Source organism: Nanorana parkeri, unplaced genomic scaffold, assembly GCF_000935625.1.
Source record: "Nanorana parkeri isolate BGI_ZX_2015 unplaced genomic scaffold, ASM93562v1 scaffold1206, whole genome shotgun sequence".
Lineage (NCBI taxonomy): Eukaryota > Metazoa > Chordata > Amphibia > Anura > Dicroglossidae > Nanorana > Nanorana parkeri.
Genome location: NW_017307474.1, coordinates 5,803 through 21,593, shown reverse-complemented (window position 1 = coordinate 21,593; position 15,791 = coordinate 5,803). Strand labels below are relative to the sequence as shown.

At 42.4% G+C, this 15,791-nt stretch overlaps 1 protein-coding gene across 2 annotated transcripts in view; it reads right to left on the bottom strand.

The window, feature by feature from the left end:
- The window catches only part of LRP2 (LDL receptor related protein 2), a 138,500-nt gene extending 129,823 nt beyond the window's left edge, over window positions 1–8,677 (bottom strand). For both annotated transcript variants that reach the window (XR_001941840.1, XM_018568553.1), the window contains exons 1-5: window positions 8,573–8,677; window positions 6,384–6,497; window positions 4,008–4,124; window positions 1,818–1,961; window positions 843–962 (exon numbers count right to left, since the gene is read on the bottom strand). The gene's annotated coding sequence lies outside the window, so the exon portion shown is untranslated. The remainder of the gene's footprint in view (window positions 1–842; window positions 963–1,817; window positions 1,962–4,007; window positions 4,125–6,383; window positions 6,498–8,572) is intronic.
- Window positions 8,678–15,791: the final 7,114 nt, after the last annotated feature.

Sequence of the window (15,791 nt, the reverse complement as noted above, 5' to 3'; positions counted from 1 at the left end):
TGTTGCCACTGCTTCCTCTGTCTATAGGTGATAGGAGATAGAGGGTCATAGCATATCAACAAAATTTGAAATGTCATTATATAAGTTATAGGGGCCCACTTAAGTCATTCACTGAGTTCATTTCCTCTGAAATAATGCAAAGTACCAGGACAAGAGAGACAACATGGAGGTCAAAGAGACCTTACAGTCTACTGCGGCAGAGCTCCGCCAACAGAGAGTGAGAGGGAAATCATCTAATCACAGGTTATATACTTCCTGTTCATTCTGTATTTGGCTCTCTTGCATTGGCCACCTGTACTTTGCAAAATACACCCCAGTTAAAAAAAGATTTTCTATTTCTGAGTTGACTCTTGTATACTATTTTATCATTCCTGATAACACTCTGACAACTATTGTCAGACAACATCATTTAGTCAATCTTTCTGCTAAAATCAAACTATGAATAGAAAATATCCCTGCAAGAAAATGGTAAAAACTTACCTCTGCTGTTGACTCTACTACCTAACATCACTCTAATGAAGACAAATTGCCACCAGAAGACTTGAGAAACTGACACTTTTGGCAGTATTGAGTTCCTGATTCCCTATTGCACTTAATGGTTCCTCCTTCTAACCAGCACATCAGTGCAAGACACAGTAAAGAGAATGACACTCCAGGAAGTGTCGGTTTCTGATCAGTCTTGAAGAAGTGAATCCTCTCCATCACAGGTAAGTATTAGGAAAGAACTTAGGGACATCTTTTTTGTGACACTGTGTCTTTTATTGTGTATTTTACCTAATACAACAATTTGCTATTGTTTATTGTTATGTATTTTCACCGGATAATGTGACATTTATACTCACCAACACATGTCCTGCTGTCATTACTGCTGATTATATATCCTGCTGGACAATAACAAACACCGCCAGAGGGTGATGGGTGGCAGCGATGCTGACAGCTCAAAATGGCACAATTATTTGTACCTAGATGAAATAATTAACAATGTTTTTTAATTGTACTCAACTGTCATACTACATGTGACAAGCAAGGTCAGACACAGGCCAAGTAAACAATGCTACATAAAGAGAAAAAAGTATTTTACAGAATACAAAGTTATTATATACTGTAAGTACACAAAATGTGGATGGGGAGGGTAGCTATTGTTGGGTACCAACATCCCTTGTAAATCACATTAAGCCAAGGAGAAATACAACTTTATGGGACTTTCTGGGTCCCATTTTAGCACACCATTAGATCATATAATAATATATATTTATTGTAATTCATTAAAACAGTTCAAAGACAAAGTCCACGTTTAGAGAAACAAATAAATCCACACTTCTTCCCAGAGGAAACAAAAATGCATTTATTTTTTGTGTGTGTTTTTTTTTTTTTTGCATCGGAGCCAGTAAAGCATTGCAACCGCGATCAATAAATCAGGGGTGCAATGTTCTGTCTCATGGAGACTCTTCCTCACATCCCTGTTCGTACCTTGGTACGACCATTCATTACCATGGATGGTAGGCAGAATGTATGGACTACATCACCGCACTTGTATTCCATGGAGAATTACAAGTCCCTCTGCTACAGATCCATTCACTGCTCAGCTCCTGTTTGTGCCGGTCATGTTTCATTTTCTTTTCCGGACCTCTACTCCAGTGAGCAGGTCAGGTACATATAAACACTCCATAGAAATGAATGGAAGAGATGAGGAAGGATTGGGAGACATACAGAGATTTTAATATAAAGGTACCATTGTCCTTTAAGACTTATGATTCAGATTCTCACATCAATATAGCAATGTAGGCAAGGAATGTTCTGTGCAAAATGCTACTTACTACAATTCCTTCCAGCTGTGGCATTATTTTCATCTTCTCCTAAGCGGCAGTGAACTGTCCCATCACAAACCTTATCTATAGCAATGCACTGACCAGACAAAGGACATGACCACTCCCCTGGGCCACATTCTCTCAGACCACTCTCTGTAAAAAATAAATTCAAAAAATCAGTTGTGGGACATATTTTTTTTAATCATTTTTACTGTTTATTTTGTAGGCATCCACAGTTGGAGAGCCACATGAATTAATTTTGCAGCAATGTTGCAGGTGTACTTGCACTTCAGACAAGGTCTGCTTATTCATGTGCCCCCCTTTCTTAAATGCTCCATAAAAGTGCAAAAAAGAACCTGCGGAAGTAAACATAGATAGCTAATACATTCATCTTTCCACGACATCTGTAGTGCAGGGAGTAACATCATTCTCTTGCAGACAAGATCCACGGGAATGCTGAGCAGCCAAACGCTCACAAGAAGATCCTGAAACAGTGCAGGATCATCTTCTTGCAAGGTTTAGACCAGCCTTTTTTTCCACCAGGGTGCTGTGGCATCCTGGTGTGTCTTCTGGCTTCCTCAGGGGTGCCTCAATGGTAGTGGGACTGTGATGTGAAGGGGGCATAAAGACTGAGGTGAAGGGGGTTCCTGATGTAAAGGGGGAACTCTGATGTGAAAGGGGGGGGGGGACTCTGATATGAAAGCGGGACTCCTGATGTGAAAGGGGGCTCCTGATGTGAAAGGGAGCTCCTGATGTGAAAGGGGGCTCCTGATGAGAAAGTGGGACTTCTGATGTGAATGGCGGGCTCCTGATGTGAAAGTAAGGCTCCTGATACAAAGGGTGACTCTGAAGTGAAGAGGAGGGAAATGTTGATTTGAAAGGGGCACTTAGATGTGAAGGGGGAAACCCACTTTTTTTGTGTTCTTCCATTGGGTTCTCCGTTATGACATTTTATACTTGCGTGCTGAAAGACATTTTGTATGCTTTTAAAGACCAAAAAAAGGAAACACTGGTTTAGGGTACTCGACATGCTCCATGATTTGTCTTATTGGAGGGAGGAAGCTGGGAAAAGGTAAGCATATTATTTAACTTTTTCCCCCCGTGGTTTTTCTGGTACTTTTATCTAGAGTTTTTAGGGAGGGGGACATCTTGAATAAGCAAGGTCACTGGGGTACATGGTCTACTTTATGCACATACTCATACAGGGTTATTCACAAAAGGGGGGAGCATTTGGAGAAGTCAGGAGAAGTGAACAATCTAGACCAAAATAGCTGATTTGGAAAAATTATCCAATCCAGCTCAGTTTTCAGTTCAGCTATGTTGTCCTAGATTGTTCACTTCTCCTGCCTTCTCCAAACTCTTCACTCTTTTGTGAATAGCCCTGTTAGAGTCATTCTGTAACAATGTCATTTTTAGAGTAATGACCCATGCCATTCCTTATACTATCCTATCAAACAATATCTGTGCATAGATGTTGTACGCCCTTTATTGCTCCCCCTCATGTCACAACTCTTGAGCAATCCCTAGATAGCAGCTGGGACAACTCTGTGTAAAAATCCACTTTACTTTGCAAATATCTACAGCTGGGAAATGAAGGCTGCTGTGATATCCCGCCCCCCCGCCAGACACGCCCCCCGGCCGCACGCATGCCCGCCCACCTGTTTGTGGCTCCCTGGACGGCAGAGCACAGCTGCAGCCAGGTAAGACATCCCCCGAAAATAAGACCTAGTGTCTTATTTCGTGCAAAAAAAAAAAATAAGACACTGTCTTATTTTCGGGGAAACACGGTATGATATACCTCCTTACCTGATTGGCTGAAATTATTTTTTCCTCTTGGCTGGAATTATTTGACTGTGCTGTCTGACAATAGAGAAACATGTATCTATCCAGCCAATTGGCAGGGGTAGCATTAGAGGCCAATCAGGTGTATTTTTTTCACTGAATACAGAATATATTAAATTGTGTTTTGTTTTTTATATTTCCCTGCAGTGTCACTTCAGGTTTTGTCTATATGTAACATTTCTGTAAAATATCTGTCACAAAATAAAACATTGTCTTGCCATGCTACATTAAAAAAAGGAAATGAGAATGTGTCCAGCAATTTATACACTAAGCAATGGACTGACGCTTCTCATGGCTGGTCTAAGCATTTTCTTCTCATAACATTTTGATACATGGGCAACGTTAAACAGTTCATACCACATCCAGTCTCATCGGCATTATCATCACAGTCGTCATCCCCATCACAAAGCCAGCTCTGATGTATACAACGACCGCTGGGGCAGGTGAAGTACTCGCCTTTACATGTTGGGTAAGCTGTGGAGAGCAAAAAAAGTCACATATGGTATCTGATACACAAGTGTATAGAACTTACTTATAAAGGGGCCTATTATGCAGAATCTCATAGCAACCAATCATATTTTACTTTATGTTAGTTTCGTGCAGTCAACAAAATGAAAGATGATTGGATACTGACTGCTGTAAGTTACTTAAAGTGGAACTCCAGTAAGAGTCTTGTTATAGCTTAAAGTAAAGAATGCTTAAGGAAGACCGGGCAAAGTTTTTCTAAACCTTTGAAGTAGGGCTACCCCTGCAGTGCAAGGGTTAAAGTGACATTAAAGTCTAATTTTCTTTTCTCCCCTCCATGCTGCTTTAAGGAATTACCTTAAATAATGCCTCTTGGTCCAATCATCTTCTTCTTTTCAGTAGTTTTCAGGAGTCCCTCCAGCACTGGTGCCGGTCTCTGGTCCAGCGCTGAGTGCTGTGTCTTCTGTGTCCCACGGAGACTGTGCAGGTGCACGCTCCCAGGTGCCTGCATTGCCTTACCCTATGTCTCGCCTCTTCTCCCGGCCGAAGATCTCTACTGCTCAAGCTCATTTTGCATATATCTAATGCTTGCTAGCAGTAGATACATGCAAAAAACCCAGAGGGATTTGTTTCCCCTTAAGTGCTCGTTTTTGTCTAGATTAAAAAAATAACAAAGGGGGTTATTCTCTAAAGAGCTGAAGGATCCTGCCATAGCTTCGGCTGATCCTTCGGCTCGCTTCGGCCGCCTCTGCCCTTCGGTTCGACTGAATATTCACTTTAGCCTGTACAGCCTGTACGAAGGCAGCCAAGCGGCTCAGCCGAGCCGAAGACATATGCTTCGACTCGACTGAGTCCAAGTGACAGCCGAAGCGTGGAGACAGCCGAAGTGACAGCCGAAGGTCGGCCGATGTTGGATCGGCTGAGTCGAACTCCTGCACTTCGGCTCAGCCGAACAGCCGATGTACAGCAGCCGATGTACAGCTGACTCTAGCCAATTTACGGCTGAAACCGGCGTACAAGACTGAAGTGAATAGCCGAACAGCATTCGGCTCACTTCACTTCGGCTGGGTTATTCACTCGGCTGCCTTCGGCAGCTTTGTGAACATCCCCAAAGTTACACTCACCTGATCCTCGGAGCGAGCTTGCTGTTAGACCAGTCCTTTTAGCCTTTCTACCCCTTTGCTGCAGCGGTCTACGGTCCTGTGAGTCATCACGTTCTATATACTGGGTATAGGACGTGAGGACACCGAGGGACATACCTTTGCTGCAGCGGAGGAGACACGCTGGAGGGAGCGATGTCATTTGAACCTTGTCTAGATTTTTGAACCTAGACAAAAATGAGCACTTAACCCTTGCAGTAGCCCCACTATAAGGGTTATGACATTTTTTTTCCCCGTAGTTCTGCTTTAAGCTGGCCATACACCAATAACATTTGGTGCACACAACAACACTAAGACATTTGGTGCACACAACATGGATTTGTGTGCACCAACGTTTCGTGCTTATACCTCTGAACCTTTGTGGTTATTTAGAAATATATTTAAAAGACAATTCTTAAGTCCAAAGTTCAGGTTTAAAGACCGCTAGTCCTAAAAGACTTTTAAGTAGGGAATGTATTGCAGGGACAAGTCTATAATGTTGCCACTTTACAGATCACTGGTTCGGCCTCATCTGGATTATGCAGTCCAGTTTTGGTCACCAGTCCTCAGAAAAGATGTCCTTGAGCTGGAAAGAGTCCAGCAGAGGGCAACCAAACTCATTAAGGGGTTGGAGGGCCAGAGCTATGAGACAAGGCTGTTAAAATTAAATATGTTCTCTTTGGAAGTAAGGAGATTAAGGGGGGATTTTCTTCTATAAAATGTTCAATGGTGACAGCAACATTATTAACAAACTCTTTACGGTTAACCCCCATAACAAAGACTAGAGGCCACCACCTAAAATTGGTGGAGAAAAAATGTCAGCACAAGAGGTGCAAGGGGTTCTTCTCAGTTAGAGCGGTTAGGGTCTGGAACTCACTGCCACAGGCAGTGATTTCAGCTAAGAGTGTGGAATCATTCAAGAAACTCTTGGACGAATTCCTTGGAGACCATAACATACAGGGGTACAGGTACGCCTAAGAGCAAAATCATACATGGACTCATACATATGCACACACCAGCAGAACCATAAATGCATACATGCAATAGGTTGGACTTGATATCTTTATTCAACCTGAAATACTATGTAATTCTAAAATAAATTAGAGATAAGCAAAAAAATGGACATTACTGCAATTTCTTTCATCGCTGCCATCGCCACAGTCATCGTCATGGTCACAGATGAAATCTCGAGGGATACAGTCCCCATTTGCACACTGGAACTGAGAGTTCAGACATTTCTGTGCTGTGAAGAAATGACAGACTATGAGAAGAAAGTCCACAGACACAGCAGGTCCCTATCCCCCTTGTGACATCACTCGTATATGTGAAACACATTGTTATAATAATCAGAAAAATCCTGAACTTTAATGCACACACTTCATACTCTCAACTGAATATAGAAAAAAAGACTGCCTCCATAAAAGTGAGAATTTTCCACTCATCTCATCTGAGCTTTACTATGGGAGTATTGTTCTTTGTATACATTTTTATGATATGATATCAAATATGCTAAGGGCTCATGCACATGGGTGTGCCTATCCGTATGGCATACATGACCGCGCAGAGACCTGCTCCTGGGAGGGACAGGAGCTGTGTGTAATTGTGAGAAGCCATCTGTATGCGAGGATGCAGCTGCATGTGGCTACCGAACCTGCACTGTGTGGATGGAGGAATCTCCCGCTGGGCCAAGCTTCAGTATCTTGCTAGTCGGCCCCGCTAGCTGTCAAAATACCTGAGCAATCTGATTGGATGCAGGCATTGTTCAGGTATTTTTAGAGCCAGCGGGGCCAACTAGCAAGATAGTGAAGCTTGGCCCAGCCGGAGATTCCTCCATCCACGCAGTTTACCGTAGATGGAGGAATCTGTTGCACTTTTTCCATCGGATCATAGAAAATCTGCAGATAATCTATAGGTGTATGGCCAGCTTTACCGATATGCATGCCTGTGTGAATAAGACCTAAAACTTAAAGTAGTGTTAAACTCTTAAATACACATTGCCCAGCAAAGTATGTCTTTACATTTTTGTCATAACACTTCCTGTAATCTTTATTTCTAAACTGCTGACTCCAATTATCTCAGTTTGGCTTCCCTGAACTTCCTCTCCAAGATCACAAGTGACAGCACAATCTTCAGGAGCCTTGCCTTGCTGTTCCTGTGTGTTTGTGAAGGCACACACAGCTTACTAGCACACACAAGGATGGCTCCACAGGACCCTGCAAGGGAAAGGAGCCATCCTAAAACAGGATATCAGGGCCAGTTAAAGAGACCCTGTCACTAACTTAAAAAAAATGCAGCACAGAACAATCAAGTATTTTAAAAGTTTCTATCTCTTTTGTTCAGGTACTTCTGCTAATTGTAGGTTTAAAGAGATCCCGTTACATCCTAAAACATTGCAGGTAAAAGCACAGAAAAATCAGGTATTTTAAATGGTTACTTGCAGCATTTTGTTCTTTCCAATAATAATTATTTGTTATTCACTTGCAATATCTTCCTCAGAATATATGCTCTATATTCTGAGGAAGCTCCACCCAGCGAAACGCGTTGAGAGACATATAAACCAGTGTAGCATTAGCACGCTTTCACATAAAAGAGACTGGTACATTGCCGTATTGAATAAATACTGGTTTATAGAGGAGGTTAATTTGCCAAACTGGACAGTTTTTAATGTTAATTCATGTGGTTGTCTTTTTAACTTTGCTATGTAATAAAGTGATGTATTTTAGACACGTATAGTGTTATATTCTGTCAGGCTACCTCAAAAGCCTTGTTTACTTTATCGTTTGTATTATGAGTGGTATGAATCATTAAATGGAAAAAATGTTCAAAGCTTACCGAGGTTGTCCCAACATTGAATGGTTTTTCAACTTTTCCAGGCCGACCTGGGCTCTGCGGCACTGCGGTATTGTCGCCTTTAGGTTTTACTTTATCGTTTGTATTATGAGTGGTTTGAGTTATTCAATGGAAAGAAATGTTCATAGCATACAGAGGTTGTCCCAACATTGAGAGTATTTAAGTGAGTTGGAAATGGAGGGATGATTCTAGTCATCTGTACAGGGAAATTAAAACTTTCCAAATAACACTAGAAACCCCCTACTTCTTCCTGACATGATTCCTCCTCTGGCCACTCCCAGATTTCATGGGAATTGACAGCTGAAATAAAAGATTACACCTAGAAAACCACCAGCTAGTGAAATGTAATATCATGGATCATTCAATCTCACATTATGTTGGAGGCACGTAGCTCTCTGCATACCTGGAACAACAACAACAACATCAACAATAGCATTTAAAAAAAAGACAATGGCAATGTCCACATACTGCAATTGGCCTCATCTGAAGCATCCCTGCAGTTGACGATCCCATCACACCGCTGACTTGTATTGAAACAGGCGCTGCTGGCACAGGAAAGCTGAGTGCATGCAGGATATTCTGCAAGAGAGACAAGCAGGACATAAAGTCATATTTAGTTTCTTAAACATGTATTTATAGTCTATAAATATGTGGCAGAGCACAATACAGCCTTCATTAAATTGACGGTATCTGCGTGTCTAACTTCCATTACAAAGCCAAAAATCAAGGAGTTCTTTCTAGGTTAGGGGTTGGAACTGTGACAGTCATGTCCCTGGGACAATTGTACATCCAGAACTTCTATTTTAAATCCATGATACAACCTAATATGAAAAAAAACATTTATTCCAAACTGCATACAGCTGCACCAGGCTTGTATGGAAGACTTCAAAGGTTATGGCATCCGCAAGTGAGATTACATTTGTGGAGCCTGCACTTTAAAAAGAAAGTCAGCAATAGCAGTTCTCCATATTCATACACATACAGGCTCCCCTTAAAGTGATTCTGGCACTAAAATAAAAACATGAAAAAGCAACACTAACCAGTCCCGCCACTCGCACTGCCGATCTTCACTCTATGGAAGACCTCTGGTGCCTGAAGAATCCTCAACATGCCCGGTCCCACACTGAACACTGTGGGTCCAGCTGCCAGTCCCTATTTTACTCCTGCATCCTGTAGTGATGTAAGGGTGGTGGATAGAACTGCGCAATACAGAGGACGACCAGGCAACACTCCTGGAAGTATCAGATGCTACAATTGCTATAGGAGCTGTAGGTCTTCCTAAGTAAAGGTTGGCAAAGTAAACATTGGGAATCATGAGTATTAATTATTTTGTTTACAGACATCCCCTTTTTTTTCTTAAAATTTCTACGCAAGCGACAGGAAACTTCTGCTTAGTTAAATATGTGGACTACCAACACATCTCTTAAAAAAATGATCATTACATGCAGATATTATACCTGAGCTCCTCCAAACATGGAAGGAGCTCCTACGAATATGGAAGAAAACTCATTCTGCTGACGTCCAATCAGCTGCAGCTTGGGAATTTCCCACCTGGGATGCAGTGATGCCATTAACCTTAGATGACCACATGGCTTTATTTGGTCAATGACATTTACTTAATATAGCGTTGTGGCCATATAAGGTCAATGACCTGAGCACAGGAATCCCACTCTTTGTTTATGTGCAGCTGATTGGGAAGGTGGCCATGGCACTTCTGGGTTCAGAGGAGCTCAGATTCAGACTGGGTTTGGTCCGAAACTGAGCTCCTCCCTATTCAGAAGGAGGGAACCAATGGCATTCCTCTTATACAGTATCTTTCTGTACAAGTTTCCAGAAAAACCTTTTATTATGTTTTGGACAGAGTGTGGAAGGATTTGAGCCTCTGTCAGGGTTAATTTGCCACCTGTGTCCCTACTGGGGGTGATTTAGCTGTATTTCTTGTCAGGATCAGAAGAAATGGGACAACTCTCCAACTGGGACAAAAACCTAACAACATTTATAGTTGTGAGGAATGCTTAGACCTTCTGCCATTTTTCTTTTCTTGCTGGCCGTGTTTTCTTGTCCCAGTGACAACTGCAGCCATCATTTCTTGTATGGGCATCACAGGGACAGGAAGTGAGGTAAAATCTTTCCAATGGGGTCATAGGCAGAAATAATAACCTGAGAATTTTAACTCTGCCCACTCCATTCAATGCTTTTTATGCTGGAGTTAGACTTTAAAGGGGTGAATACTTCAATCTATACAAGATCACACCTTCCACCAGTCTCTGTTGTCAAGGTAGCATGTCTCATAGAGAACAATGTGTGGTATCGTAAGATTTGTTGTCACTGTTTGCTCTGACTTTGGGTGCAGAACAAAAATACTGAAATCAGAATTTTAAAAAAAAGACATAAAAAAGGACCCGTCTTTGCATCTTCAATCCAGAGATGCTCCCAGCAGTATATCTTCTCCACCATTACATGTCCTCAGTCTTCCAGGTTGAATAACAGCCAGCATCATTCAACTCACTTCATCTGAGCTCATGGGTAATGAAGGAAAATAAGTACAGTGATGAGCTCATCTCTCTGTCACTCTGCTTTCTCTTCCTATTCAGTATGTTCCTGAATTGATTGGCTCATCTTGCTGCTTCTCCCTCTCCTACTCTGAGCTCTGCTGTACATGGACTTCAAAAGGTTCAAACCCAATTCAGGTACTTCCACAGTTTGCATCAATAAAACACACATTTAAAGATGCATTAAAGAATACAGAGCTGCACTAATTATGTCTTTGTGTTCAGCTTTAAACACAGATGGTAAATATTTTCATGCAAAATCAGGCATTTGCAAGTTTCTTTGAAGCAGTTTTTAAATCAGTAAAGAGTTAATATGCTTAGAACACCAAATGTGGACCAGTGGGTATATTTCTAAAGGTAGTTCTGATGATTTCCATGATAGCAAAGCAAAGGATTAACTATACAGGTAGCTTAAGAGTGAGTCTGATAAATGGCTACCTGTAATATCAGGAAGCAAGCTTGGTGCCGTCTGCCAATCTGTCCTAGCAGATTAATCCATAACAAAACCACCTTATGTGGTTCACACTGGCAAGATTAGGTAAAATGATACCTGGCGCTTTTAGAGGTCATAGGCTAAAATGTGATATTCAGGAACTTATCAGAACACCTGCTGAATCCTTCAACAGAGGACAAATAACAGGAATTACATCATTACTAGATTAAATTGTTCTGTACTGTTGCAAATTGCATTTGCTTCTCTCTATAACACAATTAGGTACTGCCTGTGAGACTTTTTTTTTATTTGCACACAACAGTTACATTTTCAGGACAAGCTTTCAGGGTTTCCAATTCCCCGCTGTCCATGAAAAACTGATATCCAAAGATTCAGTTACAAAACGTAAAAAAAAAAAAAAAATCACACCAGGGGTGTAACTAGAAATCACAGGGCCCCATAGCAAAATTTTGTATGGGGCCCTGTGATTTCTAGTTATGCCCTTGCAGAGCTCACCTGATATCCCAAACAGCCCACTTGAGAGTGACCCTGCAGAGCCTGCCATAGACTCTCTATGGTGGGCCCTGCAGGGTCTCAGGTGGGCTGCACACCTCTTACCTGTCAGCCCCGATTCGCTGTCCACCTCCATGGCAGCTCCCGTCTCCTCCATCTCCGGGTCGCGCCTCCGCTTCTGATGCCGGGCCCAGCCTTCCTCCTCCACAGCTGCCTGCTGTCACTGACTCAGCAGCGGCTATGTGGAGGAATGCGCCATTGCACAGATCAGTGACAGGTTGTCGGTGATCTAACAGCGACACGTTCCTCCACACACCCGCCAGTGACAGCCAGCAGCCTGAGATGTCATAGAGACCCAGGTGGCCTGCACGGCATCAGAAGGGTGTCCTGGCCCTGCCCCCCTTTGCCCCGGGCCCCATAGTGGCTGTCTGGGTCGCTATGGTGATTGTTACGCCACTGCACCACACTGTCAGCCTCACCCTGTGTAGAGATTTCCCAGCTCATGGGACAGCAATCATGTTAAAACACCACCTATTTTACCAGAAACACATACCATTCACAGCATCTGTAATTGCAATTCTGCAAAAATGTCTGTATCATTTGCTGCCATGCCCAAACAGGAATGTAACATAATCTGCAATAAAGTAGCTTCTTCAAAGAGGCAAGGTTCTTAAAGGATAGGTTCACCTGAAAGAAATGAAAACTAACTAACTCACAACACCCTTCTCACCAACCCACTCCCTCCTCCCTACAGTACCTACTACACTTAGCTGCAAAGATGTCCATCGCCCACAACCCACATCAGCCAGTATAACAATCCAGGCATTTGAAAACTTCAGTACACAGTCCCAGAGGTGATGTGACCACTCTGACTATTAGGAATCTCTTCTTTGGGTCACAGAAGAAAGAAGGCTCAGAAGAGATTGCCATTGGCCGACACGGTCACATGTCCAATAACCACTCGCTGTTGCAAGCAATATGTTGCTACACAGCCTCCAGGGCAATCTAGTATAGTTTTCAAGTGTAAGTAGCGTTAAACTGACCGACATATGCTGTGAGCAATAGTCCATGCAGCTAAGTGCAGTGGGGACCTCAGAAGGGAGGTAGGAGGGACTGGGGAGGGTTAGTTTCCCTTTTTATTGTTTGTGGAAAGGAGAACTAACCCTTTAATTTCTAGTGAGATCCTTCAGTGATTTAGCTTAATGATTTTAAATATCGTTTTAATGAAAATGAAAAAAAAACGGTGTGTGAAATATTTTATTAGAATAACCTAACATAACTCTTTCCTTAACGAAATATGGGGATGCCATTGCTGAACTTCTGACAATGCTCTGCTGGGGCTAAAACCATCTTTTGCTTAAGCATTGTGTATTAGTACTGCTTGGACCAAGAAGAAGGAGTAGACCCCCAAAAGCTTGCCCTGAAAATGTAACTGTTAGTGCAAATAAAATAGTGTAAGGGACAGTGCTCAACTGTGTTGTTGCAAGTGTACTAATTAAAAAAGACTCCAGACCTAGAAAAAAAGGTGCCCTTGCAGTGGGGTTACCACCATACTGAAAGGGTTAAGTGTTTGTTCTTTCTAGGGGACTCAGATAATGCTGTTTAACTTACCTGACCCAGGCTCCAATGGCGGTCAGCACTTATCTCTCTCCCCCTTCCACTCCTGCAGATCAATGGACACGCATAAGACGTGATGACGTCAGTGGTCCTTAGACTACCAGAGCAAAGTATAGAAGAGGCTGCGAGGACCGAGGATCATGTGAGAGAAAACAAATTTAATAGTGTCCCCTAGACAAAACAAGCACTTAACCCTTGGGGCAATCCCACTGCAAGGGTAAGTTATTTTGTTTGCCCAGAGTTCTTCTTTAAGCATGATGTAATTTCTCTCCAGTTAGGCTTGGTGGAAGGGAATAGGAAGCTGAATAAGTGATCAGGAAGATAACTGCTTCTTCAGGAAGAGTGTTTGTCACCTGAAAGAAGTATATATGCCTCTCGGCACAAAAGGTTGCCATCAACACAATCCACCTGCTGCTTCAGTGATCACTCTTTACTCTTTTACTATCTTGAGGGGCCGCTCGTTTAAAAATTACATTTTTAATGGTTTATTAAATGATTTTAGATATGGAGGTGGCACTCTGTCTTTTCTGTTTTTCAGTGTGTGTTACCTGCCTGGCTGTGCAGTGTGGAAATGTGTGGAAATTACTTTTGTCGGTACAGAACTACAAACTCTATGGCAGATAAATCACAGACATACAGTACACGTATTTCATGTGTCTGTTTAGTTGTTTCCTTTAAGAACACTATTATTCTAGGTCCCTTCATTACTTAGCACATTAAGGAAAGTATTTTTTGCACTTTTTGCTAGCACCGTCAATGCAAACAGTGAAATGCAAGGAATGTTATCGCCACAGGAGACGGTAATGGCTATTTCACATAAAACAGCAGCGCACTGTTGGATGAAAAAGACACTTCATCTACTCTAATTAAATGGGTTATAGCTACAACATTGCTCAGATGTTTATCTTAGTTTGCATGGGTAGTTTTTCTTCCAAGCTAATCCCATTAGCTGCAAAGTGGACTGGGCTTTAAAAACTCCTTGTCCCATTTTATGACCTGTCCAAGAGCCGAGTTATTTAATATTGGGGGAATTTTTCACTTGACTGGCCTCTAAAATAATATACCTTAGTCAAAAGGCAAACGTAAGTTCTTATCTGCTGCTTGGCTTGAGCTATCCAAGCACGGACTGGCGGGGCCGGGAATACTGTGTACCGCTCATGGAGGGGCAGAGTCTCTATACTTTCAAAAATAAGAGGACCTTAGAGCTGCAAATCTGCTTGACTTACTTGGGGATGGTTTCCTCGACTTAATTGAAAACCTTTGAAGTCAATCCAACAGATACAATATTTTTTTTTCTCGTGTTTTGTACAAAGTGATTTGGACAAAGAATAGCGCAAGTGCTGCATTTGGTAATAAGAGTCTCAAATGCTCAGCAAGAATCTCATACAAACATGTATTTGTACAAAGGTCTGCGAAAGGGGCCGACTGGGATTTGCAAGGCTTGTTTTAAAGTGTATGGAATCCCTGGCAATAAACCTTTCCCCTTTGGTCTGTTAAAAGAGAACTAAAGTCAAACCCTGTGGATGCTTTAGTCCTCCATTGGATCACAGGTGTGCCTTTAATGACTAATGTACTTCTGTGACCCAAAGTCAGCATATAGCATGCTACTGCCTGCTATTTGCTGAGAGTGCAGTGCTGCGCTGCATGAATATGTCGGGATCCACCCTGCTGCCTGATTGACAGCTAGCTCGCCCTCTCTAGAACCAGAGCCAACTGTGCCAATGAGCACTGGAGGAACAGTGAGGGAAGGGGGGAATCCCCGTGAGAAGCAGTGACTGACAGCTCGTTTCACACACACAGTACATTTTACTCTCCCAATACTTCTCCTTTAAATATCCCATGAGAAGGGTGTTTATATATCTGGATGATAAGCTTACAAAATATGTGTTGATCTTGTCTGAAATTTTGCGAGCTGATAACTTTCTGTGCTGTGCAATTACATTGCCCTCTAAGAACTACAGAACTACGCCCCTCTATGTTATGGACAATAGGAAAGAGCAGGGGTTTTGCAGTCCTATCTTGTTTCTATTGTACTCATACAGAAGTGGAAGTAGAGGAAAAGAAGCTTGAAAAAGGAAAACCAATGCAGCCACACATCTAAGGACTAGTGACCATATTATCTGATTAAAAATAAAGCTTGCCTCAGATATCTAATAAAAGTGATGGTAAATACTGTATATGTGGCCAACTATGTAGGGCTCATGCAGACGGGTGCCTGGGGTCATGAAACATAATATTTTTGTGTATTTCCCCGCCCTGAGGCCACAGGTGTTGCGTACAACTGTCCATAGAAATCTATGGGGGTATACAGCGGGTATGCAGGTATGGACGTTCAACCGTACATGCATATGGACATACAACCCTGAATGCAAACAGTCTGTGTTCGAGGTTGTGTACCAGAATACCCACATAGAGACACATACAGCCATTGAATTCTGTAGGCATCTGTACGCAGCACCTGTGGCTCCAAGACAGAAAATGCACCAGAATGTACACTGTGCAACCCCAGGCACCCATCTGCATGGGCATCAATGCTATTCTCTCATGTCATAAATCAGCCAAAAAGGCTTTG